General features: G+C 49.7%; 1 long non-coding RNA gene across 1 annotated transcript in view; it reads right to left on the reverse strand.

Moving 5' to 3' along the window:
* LOC143695259 (uncharacterized) overlaps nt 1-12,214 on the reverse strand; it is a 52,427-nt gene that overhangs the window by 25,146 nt on the left and 15,067 nt on the right. The window contains exons 2-3 of the long non-coding RNA XR_013184362.1: nt 4,338-4,467; nt 3,760-3,834 (exon numbers count right to left, since the gene is read on the reverse strand). This is a non-coding gene — a long non-coding RNA (uncharacterized LOC143695259). The remainder of the gene's footprint in view (nt 1-3,759; nt 3,835-4,337; nt 4,468-12,214) is intronic.

Here is a 12,214-nt window from a genome sequence, read left to right on the forward strand (position 1 = left end):
AAACATTCCAATTTTCAATGACACAAACTGGTCGTATTGGTATAAAGTTCCTTAAAACCCATTCATTTGAAGTTTACAGGTTGGCCTGATAATAAAAGCCAACTAGCATGCAATCCATCTTTAATTTTTTTTTCAGGCACTGCCTAAATTTCAGTCTTCTCCTTTTTGGCTCTAGTTTCAAACTCTCTTCCCAGGAAAATGTTTGTAAAAATAATTTGCTATAATTAGAAAAACATTTCATTGGAAATTCATTACTGGAAGCCTGTCCTGCCAGTGGGAGCAGGGCAGGCTCCAGGACACCTCTTCTGGTGACATGTTCCTGCTGAACTGACAACCCAAGAGATGCCCATGTTTGTGTTACAGGAGCTGGGCTTGAGCCCCAGCTCCCAGAATCAAAGGATTATGTGTGGTTTGCTACATCTATTAAAGAGATCTGTTGATTCCAGTCCCTGTGCCTGGTGGGAGTTCTGACTCCCAGCGAGAATGGGAATAACAAGAGTAGGATATCTGTTATTTTGGGGGTATTTAGTGTGGTACCTGCTCAGGTATAGCAGTGCCACTGAGAGCTGGGGCTGTACCTGTTTCTAGAACTCAGTATTTGGCCTGAAACAGGACACAGCCTCTGCATCCTGCCCTGGATAACCTGGGAGCCACCACCCCTCAGAAGAAGGGGGAACATCATTGTTCAAACTCAGTTTGGGTGAGGTCACTAATCCCAGCCAATGCCTGAGTTTTAGGGGTGCAGTGCTCTGAGTGAGGAGCTCTGCTCTGCCACACTCCCCCTGGGGTCAGCACAAAGGCTTCCCACGACTGGAAACCAGAACTCCAGCCAGGGATGGGCATTCCCTTCATATCCCTCTCTGCACTCCTCTGCTCCAATGCAGAGCCCTTGGGATCCAGCATCCCCCCCACGCTGCTGCAGCACAAATCCCTCTGCTCCCCCCGTGCCAAGATTCACCCCAGCAAGGAAAGCACAGCTTGGTCATGTTGGTTACAAAGGGAGATGGCACAAATCCCTCTGCTCCCCCCATGCCAAGATTCACCCCAGCAAGGAAAGCACAGCTCGGTCATGTTGGTTACGAAGGGAGATGGCACAAAAAGGCAACCCCTGATCACATCCCTCTGAGCTGGGACTCTGAGCTGTGAGCATCCCTTCAGTTCTGGGACTTTCCACACACAGAGAAAAAGCTGGAGGGGCTGAGGGATGGCAACTCTCTGACCAATTACAAAGTAATTAAAAGGCCCAGCAAGAAAGCTTTGCATATGGACTTCAATTATTACACCACAGTCCTGCCAGAAAAACACAAAAGAGGATCTTGGGCAGCTTGCAGGATGCATATGGCTTGTGTAGGTGGAGAGACCTAAGAGACTGTTACTCTGGGTAGGAAGTGGATTTTCCCTCTCCTGTAATCTTGTTAAATTACCTTGGTTTTAAATCAATTATTTATATCTCCCTCTTCAAATCCGGGGGGGAGGGGGGGGGAAACCCCAAACCCTCTCTAAACAGCCAGTGTGTGACAAGCAATACATTTTCACTTTCATTTACCCTCACACTGCAAAGTTCACTCAGAAAACCAGAAGTGTTAAAGGAAAATACTGGGAAGGACTGGTTAAAAAGAAAACCTTGGCTGAAGTGAGATGGAAAACAGATTTCCCGGGTTAGGTAAGTATCAGAAAATAATGCATAATGTTGGACACCCGAAAAGGGAAGTAGGAAAATATTTAGGAATGTGCATAGCCATTTGCAGCCTATGAAAAGCACAAAAAACCAGTTTCATTAGGAAAGGACACTGCAAACAGTGCCAGGAGGTGCCACGCTCCAGGACCTTCCTGGGAAATGGCCATATCCTGTGCCCAGCACTGCTTTTCTGGGAGTGCCTGTGTGCAGCTGGCTGAGGATTCCCAAACACATTTTCATTCCCCTTTGGGTTTCAGGGAGCCTCCCTCCCTCCTCTGCCAGTTTGCATCTGTGTGGGTCCTGCTGCTTCCAGGGGGAATCATCTCTTAGCAACACTGACAATAAAATAAAATAAAGTAAAATAAAATAAAATAAAATAGAAAATATATAAAAATATATCAAAATAATAAAAAATAAAATAAAATAAATGAAAAATATATGAAAAATAAAATAAAACAAAGAAATATTTTAAAATTTAAAATAAAATAAAATAAAATAAATAAAATAGAAAATATATAAAATATATAAAAATAATAAAAAATAAAATAAAATAAATGAAAAATATATGAAAAATAAAATAAAACAAAGAAATATTTTAAAAATTAAAATAAAATAAAATAAAATTAAATTAAATTAAATTAAATTAAATTAAATTAAAATAAAATAAAGTGAGACCCGGCACAGACCTGGAACCAAGGCCATTCTGCAGCCCACCTGCTCCAGGTCTGTCCAATTAACATCTCCTCACCCTCCAGCTTTGTGAAAGCCCCACGGTGCTGCTGTGGAGCACCAATCCTTTGTCACCCTGAAAGCCAGCCCCAAAGAAGGGTGGGCACAGGGCACAGGTCGAGGAGGTGATGCCTCCCTCTGCTCCTCTCTGGTGACCTGGAGCACTGTGTCCAGCTCTGGGGTCCCCAGCCCAGGAGGGACCTGGGGCTGCTGGAGCGAGCCCGGAGGAGCCCAGGGATGCTCCAGGAGCAACCAGCTCTGTGCTACAGCCCCAGTGCCCCATGTGAGGCATCACCAGCGGTGCCAGGGCAGGAACTGCGTGTCCCAGAGCCAGGAGGGAGCAGTGGCATCCCCCAGGGACACCTTCAGCCCTGCTGGGTCCCTGCTCTTCCCCCAGCAGGAGCAGCCCGGCCCCAGGAGCGCTCCCAGCCCAGGCCTGGCCCTGCTGCCCATCCCGGCTGAGCAAGAGGGGAGCTCAAAGCAGCCCCTCCGTGTCTGGGTGAGCTGGCTGGAAATCACAGGCTCCCAGTTCCCACGGGAGCACATTGGGCCCCTCCTGGACGCTGCCACCTCCTTTAACAGCAGTGCTATTATGGGATGCTGAGCCAGCAGCCGTGGGGCTGGTGAGGCCCTGGTGCCCCAGCGGGCACTGCCAGCCCTGGCACGGCACAGGAGGGGCTGTCCCAGGTGTGCTGTCCCCAGTGCCCACAGAGGACACCCCCGTGTGGCCTGGAGCACCTGAGGGAAATAAAGCCATCTGTCCATGGGGCAGGCCAGCCTCACAGCAATTAATGTAAAGAGCTGCATTGAGGGGCTCTCCTCCATGCAAATCCCTTCCTGTAAACAAACCTCACAGGCCCTAGCCCCGGTCTCCAAGGCAAGTTCCAATCTGATTAGTTACTCCACATGGCTTAAATTCCCCCTTACAGTTACCAGTGAATGAAGCTACCTTTTTGATGAGATATATGAAGCACTTACTGATTTTCACCTTGAGGTGAAAATCCTTTGCAGTGATAATTAGTGAATCTGGGACCACTCAGGGTGAAAAACAAGCAATTTAATTTGGTTTTTTGGCAGTAGTTGTCCTCCAGACCACCACCCACACAGCACAGCACCAGACCTCCACCACAGTCCAGCACACACTGAGTTTCATCTCCCACATTTGCATCACTCCAGACTATTTTGGGTGTCTGCCTGAAGCAGAGCACAGAGTGCAAGGTGTGTAGTTCAATATATCAAAGCCAGGAGAATTAATTAGTGAGAAGGGAGTTCAGCAGCACTTTTGTGCCATTCCCTGAGCAACAGTCCTGGAAAGCACCCATGGGAAAAGCACTTGGTGCAGGTGAGCTCACCTGGTCAGGAGAATTCCTGCAGGAACACACAGTTCTGCATTCTGGAAAAGCAGTGGGATGAAGAAACAGTCCCCCCTATGGAGGAAATGCATTTGTTAACTGATGGTTTAAACATGGGAGCACCAAACTGGAGCCACAGGCTGCTCCTGCACAGCTCAAGGAGCCCCAAGGAAACTCCACAGCTCCTCTGATCTGAGCCTTCCCTCTCTCCAACACCACTTGCTTCTCTCAGATAATTTATTTGTCTTCTCAGTCTTTCCATTTAAAGACACAAGTCTGAAAGCACCCCAAATTGGCATCATGTGCATCCCAGTCCTTTCCAGCCTCATCCCTGCCCCACTCTGCTCCCCTCAGCAGGGATGTGGCTAAAGCTCACCTCAGCCCAGCACTAGAAAGGGTTTGAAACCAGCCTGATTTCTTTCCCTTGCTTTGCACATCACTTTTTTCTTCTATTCTGTTTAAAAACAGACAGGAAATAGATAAAATTATGAGAGCTAAATGAACATTAAGCACTTTATACCTCACTGATTTGTGTTTCTTCCCTGCAAAGCAGAGTCTATAGATGTTATAGATGTTACCTGTGATGTTCACATGGAGGCTTAGCTTCTCTTGTCTTGCTTCAAGTCAGATCCCAGTGTTCACTCAGGAGGAGAAGCCCCTTTCCCCCAGCAGTAATGGAAATTCCCAAACATGGATAAAATGATGGTCCTGCAGTAGAAGACAGGAAGAGGAGAGTAAGATGCATTTCCTGAAAGCAAAAAAAAAGAAGATTTTCATAGAAGATGAGCTCTGCTGTCAGCCCCAGGACCTCCAGGCAGCTCAGAACAAACATCTCCCCCTTGGCCTGAAAGACCAGAATGGCAAGTTTTGGTCTTACAAAAAAATGAACGAAAAAGTGAAATTGTGGGTGCCCTGTGCCTGTGGGGGGGGGGGGCTGAAGCTACCCAGAGCTGCTCTGAAACCAGTGCAGGTAAACAGGAAATCCGATGGCCAAGGGAGAGGCAGTGCTGGGAGCACTTGTGATTTTGGCATTGAAAGCGTTACAGAAAACTTGCCATAAAGTTCCTCTGAGGCTTTAATTTCCCTCCCCCCAATCTTCCTTTGATTTTGATCCCCTCCTTTCCTCGTGTCCTTTGAACTCTTAAAAAGGCACTTTGAAGAGATGTCATAAAGTGGGGGCTTTATTCAGCATCTCCTCTTTGATGCTCCTGCTCCATGTGTGAAGGGCAGCCCCGCAGGATGTGGAGCCACAGGAGCTGAAAGCCGAGGCAGAAGGGAAAGGGCACAGAAGTAAAAGTGTGGCTGTGGTGTTTGGGAGCAGCTCCTGGGCATGGGCACAGCCCCAGGGTGGATCCTGGGCTGCAGGGACCTGCTGTGGTTACATCCCTCCGGGGGAGGATGAGCATGGAGAGGGGCAGCAGCTGGGGATCCTTCATCCCAAAGGTCACCCTGGTGTCACCACCAGGTTACAGCTGTGTGACAATCGCAGGCCCGGGTGACATCCCTGTGGGAAGAGCCCTGTCTGTGTCACTTGGAGCATCCCTGCTGCCCAGGACAGAAAACAGTATTAAATAATCAAAAATGCAAATATAACCCTATTAAATAATCAAAAATGTAAAAATGTAAATAATTCCGTGCACACAAACCACCAAGAGCAGGCCTTCAGCTCCCATGCCCATTCCATGGGAAGCTGAGGGCACTGCCCAGGCAGGAAGAAGCATGATGCCATGATGCTATGGTGCCATGGCCCAGGCAGGAGGAGGCATGGTGCCATGATGCCATGGTGCAATGATGCCATGGTGCCATGATGCCATGGTGCCACGATGCCATGGTGCAATGATGCCATGGTGCCATGATGCCATGGTGCCACAATGCCATGATGCCATGATGCCATGATGCCATGATGCCACGATGCCATGGTGCCACGATGCCATGATGCCATGATGCCATGGTGCAATGATGCCATGATGCCACGATGCCATGGTGCCATGATGCCATGGTGCAATGATGCCATGATGCCATGGTGCCATGATGCCATGGTGCCATGATGCCATGATGTCATGATGCCATGATGCCATGATGCCATGATGCCATGGTGCCATGGTGCCATGATACCATGATGCCATGGCCCAGGCAGGAAGAAGCATGATGCCATGGTGCCATGGTGCCATGATGCTATGATGCCATGGTGCCATGGTGCCATAATGCCATGATGCCATGGTGCCATAATGCCATGATGCCATGATACCATGATGCCATGGTGCTATGATGCTATGATGCCATGCTGCCATGCTGCCACGATGCCATGATGCCATGATGCCATGATGCCATGGTGCCATGGTGCCATAATGCCATGATGCCATGCTGCCATGATGCCATGATGCCATGATGCCATGGTGCCATGATGCCATGCTGCCATGATGCCATGATGCCATGGTGCTATGATGCCATGATGCCATGGTGCTATGATGCTATGATGCCATGCTGCCATGGTGCCATGATGCCATGGTGCTATGATGCTATGATGCCATGCTGCCATGCTGCCATGATGCCATGCTGCCATGCTGCCATGATGCCATGGTGCCCAGGCAGGAGGAGGCAGGTGCAGAGCTCAGCCCCAGCTCCTCAGAGCCAGGGAGCGTGCCCACTCCAAGCCCCCTTTCCATGCTGGAGTCTCTAGAAAGCCCAGAATCCCAGGACCATCAAGGCTGGAAACACCTTCAGAGCATCGAGTGCAGCCCTGCTGCAGCCCAGGCTTGGGCTGGGTGATTCTTTTCACTCTTTTCCCCCCCTGAGCTCGGAGGGGACATTTCACAGTGGAGCAGCTTGTGCAGCACAGGCCCCGTGGCACAGAGCCACTGCTTGGAGCCTCTCAACTTTGTTTAACCTTTGCATAGGGAATTGCATGAACTCATCCAAGGGAACCTCTCAGCTAGGGAGAAACAGATGTTCAGGCATTAGATAAGCTGTGAGCAAGTCCATGGTGTTTATCAGCAGGGACATGGGGCTGACTGTGGGTTTGTTGTTTTTACTGGGTGACCAGCGGTAGGAACTATTCAGAAATAAGTGAAAATTATCCTGAAAACTGCTTGAAGGGCTTCTGAAAGGATCTTTTCCTCAGCTGCTCCTTCTTACCTGCAATATCAATTTATATTTTTTTTTTTTTTTAGAATTACAGCCAAGAATCTGCTTCCAAGACTGAATGCAGATGCAGCTGGAACAGGAAATTTTAACTTGCTTCCAACCTGGGAATTTTGCACTTTAAGCTTGAGATAAGGAGAGAACTTGGTTTTAAAGACACATGTCCCCTAACAAAAGCCAATTGTCCTTCCAGAGGGGCCTTCCCACAGCCCTCCTGAGACACCAGTACTGCAGAAAATGGCAAAATCTAAAGAGCTGAGTAATCCTGGTGTGCAGGGACACCTTCCTTCCAGTAGCCCAGGTTACTCCAGCCTGACCTTGGACACTGCCAGGGATGGGGCAGCCACAGCTGCTCTGGGCACCCTGTGCCACCCAGGCAAAGCCACAGCTGCACTGGCATTGCCCAGAAGTTCTTACAGAGGACAAGGGAGACCTGACAAAGCCACCATGGCTGTTCTTGGTGCAGCCAAGGAGCCTTGGGAAGAGCCACAGCAGCCTGGCTCCTCCTGCAGCTGCTCCCTTCACAGAACCAGCCTTGAGGAAAGAAAGCAAAGGGGGAAAAATGAAGCAGTGAATGAAAAACGAGTATTTTGTGATGGGCATTTTGTGTTACTGACCTGTGGCAGATGTTTTAAAGGCACAATCAAGCATCTAAAGCTGCAAATATAAAAGCTGGCACTAGGGAGAAACCCAGCACCCAGCTACCCAAACATCACCTCAACTCAGGGCCTGGAGTTTCCATCTCCTTCAGCCCTGCTCTCCCACTCACATGGACATCTCCCCAAGAACCTTCCAGGGAGCAGAGAGCAGCCCAGCCATGGCCAAACCCATCTGCAGCAAAGTAGGTCAAACTGAAATGCTCTGCTCTCAGCTGAAGGTCACCACTGTCTCCCCAGCCTGCTCTGGGCAAGTTAAGTGTATTTACATTGAGAAGATGTGGAGAGGTTTTGGAGCTGGAAGTGGTTAGAGGAAAAACAGGCTGTTAAATGGAGCAGGAGCATGAGCCTGCATCCGAAATGCTGAGCGCTGAGGGAGGAAAGACTGAAAAATCCCAAATAACAGACATTTCCCTTAAAGGGCAGGAGTGTTAGAACTGCCTTCCCCACTCCTGGGCAAGCACTGGGAGGTGTTCCTGTACAAACTACAGCACTGATGAGAGGTCTTGGGTAACATTTGCAGAGGGCTTTGACATGGAAAGTCCAAATTTCCCTTTACAGAAGCAAAGTCTGACAAAAGCAGAATGGAAAGAGGCTTCTGACGGACAAAAATTGACTCCCTGGCACACACACAGGCCCACGCAAACTTTCCAGCCTGCCCTCCAAGTGTGAGCACTGCTGTTTCCATTAAGTGCCTGAAAGCTCAGAAAGCTTCTGGAGGAAAGGTAAACTCCTGATTAGACTGAGCACAACTTTTTCGCTGGATTTCTGCAGAATTTTTACACGTGGTTTTGCAGCAGGAGCATTTGTGGGTGTCTCTTCTGACTGCCCTGCAAGAGGAGCACTGATGTAGCCATTTTAGGGTGTTTGTCTGAAATCACTGCTGGGGACATTTGTCAGAGGAGACTTCACATAGAAACAAAACCATAGAAGAAATGACAGAATTATTCAGGTTGGAAAAGCCCTCTAAGATCATGGAGTCCAAGTGTTCCCCAGCATGGCCAATGCCACCTCTAACCCACGTCCCCAAGTGCCACATCCCCACATCCACATGGCTGTTAAATCCCGCTGGGGATGGGCACTCCACTCTTTTTCAGGGAAGAAATTTTCCCCAGCATCCAACCCAAACCTCCCCTGGTGCAACTTGAGGCTATTTCTTTTTGTGCTGTCACCTGTTCTTGGGAGAGGAGACCGATCCCCACCTCGCTCATCTTTGTCTCGCTCATCTCTCCCCTCCCATTTTCAGCCTTCCCCAGGCAAACTCTGCCCTCTAAGATGCTCAAAGGTTTGCTGGTCTTTCACTGGGCAGCTTTGCTCCCAAGAACAGCCCTGGATCTGAAGGCACACCGAACATGGGGAAAGCCCAAACCTGAAGCAGGCTGCCTCCTGTGCCCTGGTGTCCCCAGCGTGATCCCACCGGCCAGGGGGACTCCTGGAAGCCTCAGGCAGGGGACACGTGCTGACCCAGAGGTTCCATCACTCACACGATGCACAGACCATCTCCTCTGCCCCTGTGGAAGCCATAGCACTGCCTGCACAGGAGAGTTATGTTAGAAGACTAATTAATGTGTTTTGGCTGTCTCCTAATGAACCCCAGCAGCTGGAAGCAGGCACGGTGCCAGCTCCACGTGACTGCCCCGCTCTGCCTTGGCCTGGGCTCAGGAATCTCTGCTCAAGTCTCCAGTTGTCCTGCACGACTCCTTTTCCCCCCAAACTGAACTAATCAATGTCTGGCTGCGATTTATTGTGGAGGGAGGGGGAGAAACGTGCCTGGAAAAGCTGTTGTGCATCACCCAGTGCACTGTGAGCCCGCTCCCGTGCAGCCCTGCCCAGGATTCCACCCCTCCATTTATCTTCCCGCGAGCAGAACGGCTGGAAGCGGATGAGTGCCTGCCATGGAGAGCAGTTTTGAGTGAGGTTATTGCATTCTTGACTTAAGCCCATTTTTCTGGTTTCCATGCAAACGTCAATGAATTTTAAAAGGGAGCATTCAGCCCAGACCTTCCGATTCAGACAAATACAGTATCTCTCTATATGGGGATTGTGCTCCTGCTTGGCAGAGGGGGAATCCATTGGATTTCTTCTTCTCTCACCATCACAACCCCTGACTGTCCCACACATCCCAGTCACCTCCATCGGTTGCTGCACCATTCCCACAGCTCCAGGCAGGAATACTCACTCTAAAAGCACAGGAATATAAATGCTTGCACCCCGTACATGAACACCCACACACGTACAGGTGTGTGCCGGCCCCGAGCACGGCAGGAATGTAAATATGTTTTACTCCTAATTATGGAAAGTACTTTGGCAGGAGGCAGCCGGGGACACAAAGAGCTACTATTGAGGTTCCTCAGGCTGTGGCCTCCATTCAGCACACAATTGACAATATTTAGACAGCATGGGCTGGTTCCTTCCTTCGCAAGGTAACTTCCTGCTCTGGCAGCCCCGGCAGGCTGTAAATGACCTTGTGTTTGAGGACAGTGGCAAATCAAATAATGGTCAAAGGCCAGCGGCGCCTGCTCGCTGCTGCTCCTCCACCACCATTGCCTGCTCCCTCCTCTCCTCCCACAGCCCCTGGGGCTGAACAGAGCTGGCAGGAGATGCTCCCGTGCTGCCCAGCAGGGAGGCAGCAGCCAGGGAGCACCCGGAGATCCCACTGTGCAAAGCAGGGACAAAAACTGTGGCATACAAATCAAGACTGACTTATTGATCCCAAAGGAATCTCATTTGAGGTTTTGTCTCACTCATCTCTCCCCTCTCATTTTCAGCCTTCCCCAGGCAAACCCTGCCCTCTAAGATGCTCAAAGGTTTGCTGGTGTTTCACTGGGCAGCTTTGCTCCCAATCCCTGCCTTGCTGTCCATGCCCTGCTCCAGTCTGGCTCCCATAGCACACAGGGCCAGACCACAAGGCACATTGACTTCTGCAAGTCTGGCTCTAAAACCAAATAAAAAGCTTTTCATTGACACTCAAGTGTAGGTGCAGCAAGTCAAAAGCCTTATTTTCATGTTTTACAGCGCTCCCACCTGAATAAATTCATTTTAAGTGCCACTTTTCCATTTGTGGATTATGAAAGGTTGGGAGGTCTGGATGCCATCGCCAGGAACCAAAGGGCAATATATCACCCAGTGCAGGAGCCTGTCAGTGCTGCTGTACCCCACAGCCATGGGCACTGCAGAGCCTTGCCAAGCACTGCCCCTGGTGACTGCAAGCATCAGCAGAGCCCTGCCTCGGGCACACGGACGGACACACAGGCACATGGACAGACACATGGACAGATGGACAGCAGCAGGTCTGTCCCTCGCAGAGTGGGACAGGCACGTGGCCATAAAGCAATGGTGGGACTTGAATGTGACATGGCTCAGTGGAAAGAAAACCCCCAGTATAAAATATTTCCTAATCCGCCCACCTTCCTGCTCCCGTTTGGAGCAGAACGGCTCCATTGTGCTCTGGGGTGTGCTCAAGGCAGAGCCTGCACAGGGAAAGGGGGGGCTGCACATCCCTCAGCATGAACACAGCCCCAAACCCAGCTGGGGCCCTTGCAAACACCCAGCTTGGATCCAGGGCTAGCCCATTTCCAGCTATACTGCACAGCATCACCTTAAATTACAAATCACATGTACCTGTGGGTGTAAGTGCAAGTGCCTGAGGCAGATTTGGCACAACCAACAGCTACAGGAGAAATCTGAAGAAATAAAGTGTCATGGGATTGTTGGCTTTGCATATATTTAATTTTCCAGCCATTTTTAATCGTATGGAAGCACAGCTTAGGGTGTTGGAGCATCACTGCTGCCAGCCCAGAGGACAGAGGTGCTCTGTCTGCCCAGTCATCAGCTCTGAGGCTCTGTCCACAGGGGGAACGTGCACCATCCTGTCAACCTCACAAAGCATCAGCAAGCCCAGCATCTGCCAGAGGAAGATCACCAGGTTTAAAGTCAGAGCAGAAGCAGGAGGTGCTCCCTGTTTTCTCCCACTCAGCACACAGAAGGTTCCCCACAGCCTCTGGTGGCTCTGGAGCAAGCCAGGGAAGGTTGGAGTTTGTTCCACTCGTGCAAGGAAACTCCTCTGACAAACCAGGAGGGCGTCTGGCCCAGGAGCTGCAGCACCACAGGGCTCCTCACACACACACACACACAACCCTCCACAGTAATGCAGGGACAGAAGCACTAGGTGGCAAAAAAAGCCAACAGGTTCTTATTAGTTACAATCTGGAAATGAGCATTAATGTCTCTATGAAATTTCAGGGGGTTTAAAACCAGCCAGGACAGGGCTCAGCCCAGGAGCAGCGTGTTTTGTTGTTCCTAGGGAAGGATGGAAGTGAGGGCTCACAAACAGGCAGAGAAAAGGGGGAGAAAGGGGTTAAACCCCAAATTGTTACTGAATCAATAGTACCAAAGTAGAAAAAACATCTTGCTGGATTTCTGAGCACCATTTCCTTCCTGGCAATGACCGTGTAATAAAGCATCAAAATAAACAGTAATCAAAAAAATAAATGTCTGGAATTGGTCTGTATTCCAGATGAGAAACATCTGCAGGGGTAGATCAGCAGATCTTTTCTCTTTTTCCTGGGCAATTAGTTGGACAATTCTGCTCTCTTATAAGTAAAATTATTCTCCCAGCCTCTTCTATCACCTCATAAATTAAATCAGTGTTTTTGCAA

This window comes from Agelaius phoeniceus, chromosome 15, assembly GCF_051311805.1.
Source record: "Agelaius phoeniceus isolate bAgePho1 chromosome 15, bAgePho1.hap1, whole genome shotgun sequence".
NCBI lineage: Eukaryota > Metazoa > Chordata > Aves > Passeriformes > Icteridae > Agelaius > Agelaius phoeniceus.